This window comes from Calliopsis andreniformis, chromosome 1, assembly GCF_051401765.1.
Source record: "Calliopsis andreniformis isolate RMS-2024a chromosome 1, iyCalAndr_principal, whole genome shotgun sequence".
NCBI classification, from domain to species: domain Eukaryota; kingdom Metazoa; phylum Arthropoda; class Insecta; order Hymenoptera; family Andrenidae; genus Calliopsis; species Calliopsis andreniformis.
In genome coordinates this window covers 7,661,747-7,674,385 of record NC_135062.1, presented here as the reverse complement: position 1 = coordinate 7,674,385, position 12,639 = coordinate 7,661,747, and the positions used below count along the sequence as shown (strand labels likewise).

Genomic DNA, 12,639 nt, shown 5'->3' with positions numbered 1-12,639 from the left:
CAATCGCATGCCTTTTATTTATAACCCTTCCACGTGTCGTCGGGCATCGAATTAAAACAAACCGTACACTAGTGTACGACTCTTGGCACTGGCCATCCACGAAGTTCCTGCTGGTATCCACTAACGAAAATCGTGGTATCGCAAAATTTAGTTTCTGGCACAAACAGCGTCTTCGAAAAGATCTCCTCAGCGAAATTGATTTTTCCACTCGATAACTTGTTTCGGTACATTAGAAACAGCCGATTTAGACTATTTTAAGACGTTTTAGATTGCTTTTGGATGATGCTACCATTTTTAACAGAACTTAGACTAGAAGTTCTTACTGTCTAACAGAATTCTTCAGGCATAGAATTGTTGAGTAGTAGAGTTTAGACGAGTTTGAGAAATCGTGATAGAATCTCGAAAACTTTAAAGATTTTCATTTATGTTTAAAGTTTATTTCTGTATAAAGGTTAGACGATCTATTGTTGGGAGTAGATGGCTCTTAATCCAATTCTATTTTAAGGAATAATATGATTTATTAGGTAAAACATTATCTAATAGAACCAAAAAATCAAGATCGTATAACGAAAAACAAACTTGCAAATCAATTTTTGAAATGCCACAAAAGCCTTGAAATATTTGTTTTATGGCCTTTAAAACGTATTTTAACTATTTTTTGTTGGGTATCCAAACTCTACAGTTAAAAAATAATACTTCATGTTTCCTTTGTAGATAATATTCGTATAAAAAAGTGCAGTTAAAATTCGATCATTAAGTTACTCTGTTACTCTTTTAAAATACTCTGTCAAAAATTAGCATCAAGTTATAAAATGTTGTATAATTTGTAGTGACCTTAAAAGAAAATTCATAAAATCGATAAAAATAATAATTTTTTAGTACCTTAGAATACCCCCAAAAAATGTCTTATTCAGGCTTAATTAGTTTTTCAACAACTTACCTACCATTATCAAAGGCAACATCTGTTCACTACAAGAAATCATGAAAAATAAAAAAGTATACTGCCCTTACATTTCGTTCCACCCTATCATCCAGTAAATAGTATCTATACACATGAACGACTTTAATAACGGCGTGTCGTATAAAAACATTATCCTTAGCAAAATAGCGAAACCTTTCCTCCTTCTCATGGTATCCTTCACGTTAAAACTCATCTTCCAAAAGTAGCTCATAAATGCACCGAGCGAGCGTCCCCGACAAAGCCAGGTGTCCTTGATAGAAAACGGCGAATTCCGTGGCGAATTTCGTTAGCACGAAAACGGTGTCCAAAATTAGACGTCGGGATCGAGGATCGACGCGTGTGATCCAACGATAGGCATGTCATTAGGGAATTGTGGTGACAGCTGCTATTATACTCTTCGGCAGTCTTGTACGTTTTGCCGCGGATGCCAACTATCGGCAGCCGCTATGTAGAGATGTCGGACTATATTTGGGACGTTGAGCTACGGTTACTTCACTGGCCCAGTTGGCCGTTGATCGGACCCCCACTAGTATTTTTAGTTTAGGTCGTGAGCACCTAAGAGCAAGCTGCATCGCAAATTACAGCGGCGAGCGTACGTAGGTAGGTACAGAGCAGGTAATGAACGTGTACGGGACCGAAAGCTGACTGGCGCGTTTTATAATTAGACAGCCGCCGATGGTACTCGTGCATAGAGGGATTTTACATAAGTGGGCATCGATGATTCTCGCGTTAACCCTGAAAATCAGGAGGGATGGCCGCCGCGGGCCGATCGTTCCTGAATCGTGGCTGTCAACTCGCTTGACAGACGCGTTGACTACGTGTCCCAGACTTCCTACCGGAAAGAATGCATCGCCGTGACGCAAGCTGCTGAGCCAAAGACCCGTTGTTGTTGCTGCTCGACGTCTATACGTGTGTGCACGTTTGTCACCGACGATGATAATGATTCGCAACGTTGTATGGATAGTTTCTGAAGTTTCCTTTGCTTGGCGAAGAGTGAAGCGATAATACATTTTGCTGTGGAATGTAGGTCAATTTAAATATAATTTTTGTAAGAAAATTTGAGTACAGTAGCTCTTGCGTTTATAAGTTGGTACTGCTTGTGGTACCTGCTTCTATTATTTTATGGATTTGGAAATTGCTGGGATGATGTACAGGGCGTTCGATGACAGGTGTCAGGAATTTTAAAGGGTGACTCTAGGTGGTAAAATAAGGTGAATATGAAGATGGAGAAAATTGTGTTTTACACTTTGTCTTCGAGTCAGTAATTGTTGAAAAACGCCTTAAATACGCGTGAAATGTGTCTGACTCGAAGCTTGTTCTACTGGCTGCACTATGTCTGACGTGACTGATGCACGCCAGCACTAGAAGAAGCCACAAGTCAGACATTTCACACGAATTTGGGATGTTTTTACAACCTTGTATACAAGGTATTTCCAAACATGAGGGACATTTTTAGAAGGTAGATTCTAAACATAAAAACAATCAAAGAAGTGAATGCATACATATGCTCCGAATTCTCTAATTCACTATGCAATGATTTAGTAGTAATATTAGTCAAAGATGTTATTCTTTTTTGAAGCATTTATTAAACATGTGTCTTTCTTCGAAATATTCCTTATAAAGAGAATACATCCTAAATACTGAAAAATAAAAAACATTAGTACATAATATAAAACCTGTTTATACTCTGTTTATTATTTATAGTAATCATACTTTCTAGGGCTACTATTCTCTTTTGTCAATAATATGTTGAAAAACAATATTGAAAGTCAGCATTATAATTTTTAGTTAAAAATTAATTACTTCCATTCAATGTAATTACAAGTACTATATTGTAGTATGAAACTTTGATCTTTTCATGATTGAATATATCTTTCAAGGATTTTTTATTTTGCATTTTTTGTTCTCTGTTAAGTGGGCTTTCAACGTCCCTCTTAGCATGAGGACAAAAAATCAAATGCAGTATTTGTGTTCCACTCATCACTAAAGAATTAAAAAAAGGCATAAGTATAAAATAGTTTTGAAAATTAAGATTATTATAAAGGCTTCAGTAAAACAATTGTTTTTGCCTAATTGACACGACTTTTGACACATCTACCTATACAAGAGAAAACATTAAAGACATGAAACAATAACTATTTTAAAAATATGTTTTATGGCTCATCTCTCAAGATGCTGTCACAGTATTTTCTCAACTTAAATTCACCGTTTTCCTCTTTTCTTCTCAGAATTACTCTCCCACTTTTTGCACTCTTACATTTGCTAAGACAAAAATAAAATATTATCTCATAAATTCAGTTTACAAAAATGCCCCTCATTTTCTACAATCTCGACCCCTTATCGCCAAAATACCTAATCTCGAAGGTAACAATTTTCTCCTCAAAGATAACCAAATATCTCGAAACAACGTTTCCAAATGAATTGGCACCATAGCAAGCATCATTCGCCGCCAAATGACTCAAAGAAAGAAAACTTTCCACGGCACAGATCTATCTTCAACCCCGCCAAAGTGATGCAAATTGGCTCTCGACTGGCCACAAAATCCGTCAAAATTATACAGTAAGATTAATCTCTTCGACAGGTCTAAAAATTCTCGCCGTACTGAAAGTTCAAGTCCCCCAGCCGTGGATCGTCAACGTCATCGCGGCGATCGCGCGTATCCCCCGAGGAATCGCCCGCTGACGGACAGCGCGACACGACGAGGAGTTGTTCCCGCTTCCTTGTCAAAATGTGAACGTACCCGCGTCCCGCGCGCATATATTTTTAGGCAACCGGCGAGATAATACGAAATTAGAACCGTGCGGCCTTTGTACGAGGCGCGTCATTAGTTGTTCGCGTTACTATGCGGCGCGTGTTACGCCCGATCCACTCGCTGTCCCTGGGAGGCATTATTGTTGCCAGGATCCAGAATAAACGTATCGCGCGTTCTGCCCCACGTAACCCCTATCTGTCATCCGAAATCTCAACTTTGATCCTCCTGATGCTCGCCTCTAAATCTTGCGTCCGCGTCTTTCACGCGTCCCGCCGTGATTTGTTGGCCCGAGACCTGCCCGAGCCCCTTCCATCGTCTCCCAACGACGCGACGATTCCCATGGTTTATGAGTATCGATGGTCTCCCTCGATTCATGGATTCTCCCATGCCAGACGGAGAAACGGAGTGGATCGTGACGCACAGGCTGATTGAAATGGACCCCCTTGACCATTCTTCTTTCCTGGAGCGAGAGGACACAGTTTGCAGCGTGTTATCTTCTATCGATCATTCCACCCGACACGCTGTCTCAGCGGCGGTGTTTAACACATCATTTATAAAATCCCCCGTAAATAAGCTTAAGATTTGGGTGGGATTCTGTGCGCGGCTCGACGGTAACACGCTCTATTTTCAGGGTCCGCGCGATGAAATTTGCGCTAGCTTGAAATCAAAGCTTGTCGGAACACGTGTTCTACTTAATAAAGTATCGTTGGGTGGAGAACTCGTTCGCGCTATTAAAGGGAGCCCGTAAAAATGTGCCGAAGATGCTGAACGGGGATTAATTTAGCAGAGAAAACGCGATGGTTCGGGTTTTATTTACCATGTGACGTATGGTAACACGTGCACAAGGCTGTTTCGTAACGTCACGTGCAACTTTCCAGTGTTTTGGAAATCTACGAAGCAGAGAATGTTGTAAATAAAAATGGCAGGGTGAGCTATTAGAATTTTTCCACGCAATTCAATGGAAGTAGGGCAAAGATACCAATTCCTGTATGCTAACTAACAGCTTCACCCCACTGCCTTTTTATTTTCACATGTAATAAGATGTAATATTATTAAACTGACAATATTTTATTTTATTAAAAAAACATAAATATATTTAGTTCAATAGCGCTGCATTTTGTTATGTGCGAAGATAAAACAATCAGCATACAGATTACTGTATTACAGTTACGGCACTACTGTTCTATTTACTGCGTGGAAAAATGTTTGCAATGGATTTCATTTTGTCTCCAGGAGGACATGCTACAAAAGACTCACATTCTTTAAAGATCGAGGTGCCTTCAAGATTTCAAGGTGAACACTATTTTTTTAATGGAACTATATATTTTTGTTTAGTTAAGCGTGTAGTCTGTTCCAAGACAAATTCATTGGCCTATGATATGTTAAACCCTCGAAGACATTCAAGGTCATTCAGGAGGTCCAATTACAAGTGTATATAAGCTCCTGTTTTTATTGATATTTTAGAATTTATCATAAAATTACACGAAAGGAATACGAATTATGAAATGTATTTCAAGGTTAATTATTTAGAAAATTACAGCTTTAGAAAAGTACAGCTTGTCTCGAAGCAATCTTAAACATATTAAAATTGTTTGGTATGAAACTTCAGACCAGACATTTTGCTTCAAGCCTTCAAATTTGAATTTGAAGTCTATTATACTGTCCATCTATGTTGGTTATCAGCAAAGCCTGCTTTCAATATTATTACACTCTCATATTTATGAGCTTTATCTGCAACGTTCAATGACGACTAAGTTCTCACAAGAGTTTAGAATATAGTTAGGCCTATATTAAATTGTTAGTATTGGGAAAAGGACACAAAACTTTAAGTATCTGTTATACTCTTAGCAAAGATTACTATTTGATTAAAGTAGATCTTGAAACAAAATTTATTTCTTACTACATAATTTTCAGTTTGCATAAAATAAGCAATTTTCTACTTATAACATGTTAACAGAGGAAAAGTTGTTTGAAATTTGGTAGACATTTACATCTATTCTTGTGGGAACATTGAGAGTTTAATGTTCAGCTGAACTACAATAAATAATCTAGTGTCATACAATATGTCAGTGCACAAGCTATAAATATTTAAACCCGTACATCGATTTGTAATTTGAAGAGACGGAAATTATACTACGTATATATGTATAGAACAGGTCGAGTACTTACTATAAAAATAAAATATAGCCTAGAACCAATGCATAGATCGAGCACATACTAACCATGATAATAATAAAAATTACAACAGTACTAAAATGTAAAAACTTGCATTATTATATGCCTAAAAAGTAGACAGGAGAGAGTAAGCATAATTATTTATTATTAAATCTTATCTAGATATTCTGTGCAATCTTATAACTTATTTAAAAAAACAAAATAATGAAAAAAATAATATTTTAAACATTTGTATTTAAACAACTGTATGTATTGCAAGCTTTCCTCGACATTGGAAATAATTTTTCCACACTTTCTGAGCAACTCTATACCTAATAATAAGATTGCAAAGCACCTCTGTATAGGCTCCAGTGTTAGGACTCTAAATCATTTTTCTTTAAAACGATTCGAGGTAAAGACATCTCTTCCCTCGTAAAATCTTGCAACCTCCAGAAAGCATTCTCGCTCAGTGGGTTTACGACAGTGAAGAATCCTGAGAAGACGAGAGGAAAAAAGACTGGTCCAGCTCTAATGAGGTCCCGGAACGTCGGTACACTGTCTGACTACTTTTACGTAACGCTTTATGTTTTACCTAAAAATAACGGGCACGCTTTGAACCGCGACTTCGGGTAAGCGACGAAATAACGACGTCTATTTTCGTTCCTCGTAATGAGAGAATACCGATGGTCCCTCGAACTCCTCGCGAGCTACTTACTTATTGACCAATTTCCACGAGCGCTATCCTCGGGCTGGATCTCCTTGTTTATTATGGAACGACGAGTACGTCACGGATGGAATTCCCTTTGACACTTTTGATACTCACAGCAGGGTCCTGATTAATTGGTTTGACGGAAATGAAATGGGTTGGAAGATCTATTGGATAATCGAGTTCCGAGGAGTAATAATTAAAAATATAGAATGTCTTTTCGTTACAAATTGACCTTCATTTCTTTAAATTATTCTATCATACTTAGACTGCTGTTTGTTGGGAATTCCATACTTCTACCATTAAGAGTCCTTAGCTTATCGCCAGTGAAAACTGTATCTTGTATATACGACAGACTTTTTATAACGTAATACAGAGTGACTCATTTTAAGCTGTTGTTACAAATTAGTCGTAAACTTCTTGTACGAAAAAATAGTTAAGGCAGGGCCGAATAGTCTCGAGGGAGACATACTCTAATGTGATTAGTTTTTTCGTAGGTGGACGCGTTGTAGGTAATTTGCAGTAATTTGCATAGATTAAAATGGGATACCCAATATATGTGTATAATACAATACAAGTGTAAACAGATAGTTATACTAATTGAAGTTGACATTTTATCTATATTTTGCACACATCTCGTTTCTATTTTTATGGAAAAAATACTTTTTAAATCAAAATCGATTTCTTCTAATCCTACCTTCTTATTAAGTACATTACATTGATATTCTTATCAGTGAAGTTGATTTTTATTTTCATGTTTTTCTATAATTCATAGTTTTGATTCATATCTAGTCTACTTCTAGACTATGAAAGCAATTTTGCATACTTTTCACTTAAGCACCCCACGTACGTACACAAGATAACAGTTGACTATTAATCTATTTCAACTTCCCACACCCTACTGTCACTATTTCTAATTTATTGTAGTATGCAATGTACAAAATTAAACGTGGAAATACTTTTTGAAATTTTCTAATTATAAGATTCCTAAAAGAAATAGTAACTCGATGGACAGATTGTTCACAAAATTCTTGTAAAGATATTAAATAAAGATAAAGTTATTAAAAGGGAACAGAATTCTAAGTGGATATTATTAGAAGAATATAATAATACATAATTAAAAATAATGTTCCTTAATATTTGCCACAAATAAGGTCAAGAACTCAATCTCTGCATATCTCAAATCAATCAGATTGATGGGAAACATTTTCCCCCATCGATTGAATAATCTGTGCCACTGCTTCTACACAACACGATATCTTAAAACTTGAAAATTCTCAGTTCTTAAACTATATTACTTATTACTTAACTATATATCGAACTATATTATCTGAAGAACGATTGTAAGTGTCGCGATATTGCATCCCATGTAACCAGTATATAGATTAGGATAAGAGAAGATATCAGATTTGATATCTGCAAAGATAACGGTAGAGTGCTTCTCTGAACTTAGTTGAGCTTTACTGTTTATTTAAGGCATTCAATGAAGGTAACATTTTGAGTTATGACTGCATAATTGTTCAAATGTTTAGAATTATTCTCTAAATTAAGGAAAGTAAAGATTACCTTCATAAAAACACAATGTTTACAACAGTAGTGAATTATATCTTCTGATACAAAGAACGTTGTAATTATTACTGCAAATAATAACTTCAAGTTTGGTGTATTTTGCTAGATAACTCGAATGAGAATTAACAAGTTACTTCATACTTTTCTTTATGTTAAAATTCCCTTGAAGTTTCACTTCTTTTTCAAAAATTCTGTATCTCAGAGCCAGACTAACCCAAGTCCATTTCTTTTAAATTAAGTGTTTTTACAAAATCGTACTGCTTTCCCTTCATTTTATTAGAATAATAGGCATTTAATTAAGTTACGTTATAAGTGAAAGAAATTTAATAGTATAAACTACCTTAAATACTATGTTAAGAATGGGTAATTGCATTTGTTTTTCAGCTCTCCTGAAAAATAACAAAAAAGGACTTGGGTCATGTTGACTCTCAGCTACAGAATTTCTACAAACAAACTAGACACAGACATTATGGACACCCTATACATTGGGATATCCCCATGTCTGCCCCTCCACTACCCACCACCTCTCACAACAGAAACGACGTCCCCAAGGGAGCGAAGATGCTCACTTTGAGAGACACTGTACCAAAGGATCCGAGAATACATAGGCGGTTCGCACGCAATATTTCGCGTTGCGTGGCCACCGTTCTCCCGTTTATTTTCAATCTCTCGCTAATATATTTATTTCCGATTTATTCCAACCGCGTAATAAACTCCGCGCGAAAGTGCGCGGTCCATAGGCGAAGCAACTGGCCCGGGTGAAACGGATTTAACGCGTCCCACGGACGACACGCGAGGGTGAGCAGCAGCTGTATATTAAATGTATTTAGAATCCGCAGCAAGAAGCAGAACATTGACCGACACCGTCTTCCTTCTTCTACGCTGCGGCCACGGTCTGCTCCTCGCTCGCTTCCTCGCGGACCCATCCTGCCTCTCTTGTGCTCGAGAAGCGTTTAAGCGCCGTCGCGTGGGCGGTTAATGGTTCCTTTCTGTTCCTATTTATGAATAATGTTCCGGGTTACCTCTGCGAGGATCGCCGATAGTGTACGAGGAGAGTTTGGATAGCTCAGCCAGGCTTTGCTTGAGGGGTGAGTCAGTGGATGGGATGGTGTAGTGCGAGGGACTTGGTGGAATGATTCTGGTCAGGGGAGGTGTTGGGCTTTGCGAGCTTTGAGATTGTATGTGAGATCATTTTGATTAAATTGGGTAGCTATTTGATTAATTGATTTATTAATTATATTTTAATCTTTGTGCACTGTTTGGGTTAATTTAATGTGAAGCTTGATCTTCATTTTTAATGCTTTCTTAATAAGTATTTGATTTTCGTTAAATTCGTTGATTTAATAATAGTAGGATGTATTGAAATCTACATTCTTATATGAAAATACAGTTTACAGTTGAAAAAATATTTTAGTTTGTTTTAAGTAATACATAGTTGAACACTAGTTGGCTGTTGGATGAAGTTTTTGAGGGAATTGTTGTGAAAAGTTAGTACTTATATTGTAGTTAATTAAGCGAACTGGTTAATAAACTTAGTAGTTTTAAATATTGAAATATTGCTATCTAAAGTCATTTCACGTTCAATGTTTCTAATACATGTATAGATAATAGTTTATTTTAGAATATAAGCAATTTAATGTACAAGCTTCATAAAAACACAATACTATTACTCATTATTACAACTAATATTTGAGTTTGTTGTAGGAAGTTGGTATTTAGTTAAAAAATTTTAATTATAAATGCAGGTTGTACATTTAAAATAAATATATTAGTCGAAAGTTAGGACTTTAAGCTACTCTTTATTTTTTCTGTTTCAGAATAAATCTAATATAAGGTATAAAAGTTATATAGATAGGTTATACAGTAATTAATTATTCTTATTGAAACACTTTCAGTTTCATTTTATTTAATTAAAGGAATTAAAACTAGCAATGTCTAATTAATATTCTGTTTGTACTATTTGCATTGAAGTCGACTTTAGTCTCTTCTGGATCGGTGCATTCATAACGTTATGAAAAACTTCCATCTACCATACAAATATTAGTAGAGAATCTCAAGTGCTCATAAATAATTATATTTGATACCAATTGAAATTAAAAAATTTCTAATTTCTAACAAAAAGTAATTTTAAGAATTCAGATACTGCAAGGATTCAATACATTCTAAGCTTTCTTGGTACTCACTTGAGACAGTCTTACACATGTTCTACAAACACATTTAGTGTGTTCTAGTAGAAACTCGTTAAATATTTAACATTTAATATTAGCATAGTCAAGTCTCTAATTAACCCAGAAATTGAACGCAAGACTTCTCAGAGAATTCTTGATATGGTGCTAGAAAATGTACAGTTTTAGCAAAAATAGAGGCGACACGATGTTATTTTAAGTTGGACACGAAAGGAACGATAATTACATAACGAGTTTGTAGTTTCCACGAGACGATCAAGGTTCGCCATCGTGTGTGCATGTTAGCATAGACAATAACAGAATAAAGAGATCGAGCTTAATTCGTAACTTAGCCATGTTCGGCGTGATAAAATAAATGATGTGTCCCGAACCGGGGCGAATAACAAATTTCTCAGGACAAATTCGCCCGTTCGGGATCGCAGTCGATAGATTGTCTTCGAGGTTGTAGCTGATATCGCATTTGGACATACGCCAACCACCTATTTTCGATCTTAATAAAAATTTGTACCTTGAACACCTTTAATAAGACCATTGTCTCAGAAAAATAGACTCTTTCAATCATCCACCTCATAATTCCTAATTTGCTCACCATATAGACCCGACCCCTTTACTGCACATAAAAATATACAGAATCCGTTTTCTATGATTTGTTATGTCAAATAATAATATTTCAAGCGACGAACATAAGCACCTTCTACTTCACTTCATTACTACACGAAAACAGCGAAAGAGTTTAAGTCTTCAACTTCTACCATGTACATTATTATTCTTCTACGAAGTTTTAAACAAACCATCCTCCACTAGAAGAATGTTCTCCATTGGTATATCAATTTTGATATCCAAAAGAATCCATTTGACATTCGTTTAAAAGCCCATGCTCAGGAGACACGTCACGAGGGATGGCGCCACTGCAGGAGCCAGCTGGTACCGGAAGTCGGCTGGAGGTCCTGGAGCAGTCCCGAACCGCCGCGAGGCTCGTCGTCGATGTGCGACGCGCAGCGTCCCGGTGGCGAACGTGGTCGCCTCGGCGGATTCGAAGGTTAAATCGAAAAAACTGCGACCACAGTCACCGGGAGGCTGTGCCGGGACCACTGGCTTCCGGCCAGAGTTTTCCCTCGTTCGGTGTCTCGCCGCCAGGTAGCGACGCCTACGGACTATTTAAAGGAATTTCGGCGGCGTTCGTCGCTTCGTTTCGTTCAGCAGCGCAGGCGTTGCCCTTTGGATGTTTGTTTGTTTGTTGTTTTCTTCGCCCTCTCGCCCTTCATGTAAAGAGTAACTAAGAGTTTGAGCGACGCGTTACGAGCGATGTCCAGGGAGGAGTAAACGGGGTTCAAGGAGCCACAGTTACCACAGTGTGTGACACACGCGTTCACGCGGTTTCATACAGTCCTGCCGTACAAATCCGTGACGTTCTTCGAAGCGAGTGCGACCCCCGGGACCGAGGGTGCCGGTTCGGTACAAACGGAGCAAGGAACAAAGCGACCCGGGATAAAAAGGCCTGGTGAAATAATCGTTGGTAAGTCTGCTTGCAGCGAGCGCCGGTGACGAACGCCGAGAGTCAGTGTTTTGTGATCATCCGCGCGACAGTGTGAACTAATGGGAGAACAAGGCACCTTGGAACAATGAAAAAGGAAACAAGGACACCGAACAAGTGTTGTGTGAACGATAAAGCTAAATGGGACTAGCCTACATCGTGGACTGTCTTGTGGATTATCAGAGATCCTACACTCTGCGACTAATATCATTCTGTCCTCCGTTGGTTGCATGTGTGTCGGTTGGTCTCGAGATCCGGTGCCTAGTGACTCTACTGGAGACCTATTGCGAAATGGGATTGCACATTCAAGTTATCGATAGAGGAAGATCCCTTTCGTAAAGTTTGCTGGAGAGAGCAAGCTTCGCGATTGCTCGTGGATTAGGTTCGGTTAAGCTCTCGAAAATTGGATTTCGTTCATCACCGACAGAACCTTCTAGTACTCTCAAAGGCAAAGAGTTTGGTAGCTTCTCGTGATCGATCAATGACGAGCGTTTGTACGTTTCGCTCTGTCGAGGTTACGCTGTCAGAAGACGGTACTTAGTGATGTGTAATAATATTTCGACGTCAGGTATCATTAGTTTGCCTAAAGTTAGTGTAACACGGCCAAGTATCTGACTAGACTAACATAGCGTATTGCTTCATCGGACGTGTCGATGTGAGGCTCACGTTACATACAAACACGACCTCTACTTGTTTGCCAACAAACGTACTACATCTACTATCTTTATAGCCCCGTCCACCATGTTGCATCTCCGTCTTCAAATAGAAACGGTTCCG

General features: G+C 37.8%; 1 protein-coding gene across 3 annotated transcripts in view; it reads left to right on the top strand.

Annotated features, from left to right (window-relative positions):
• Positions 1–11,510: 11,510 nt before the first annotated feature.
• Positions 11,511–12,639, top strand: part of Serca (ATPase sarcoplasmic/endoplasmic reticulum Ca2+ transporting SERCA) — a 57,711-nt gene continuing 56,582 nt past the window's right edge. For all 3 annotated transcript variants that reach the window (XM_076376621.1, XM_076376612.1, XM_076376595.1), the window contains exon 1: positions 11,511–11,844. The gene's annotated coding sequence lies outside the window, so the exon portion shown is untranslated. The remainder of the gene's footprint in view (positions 11,845–12,639) is intronic.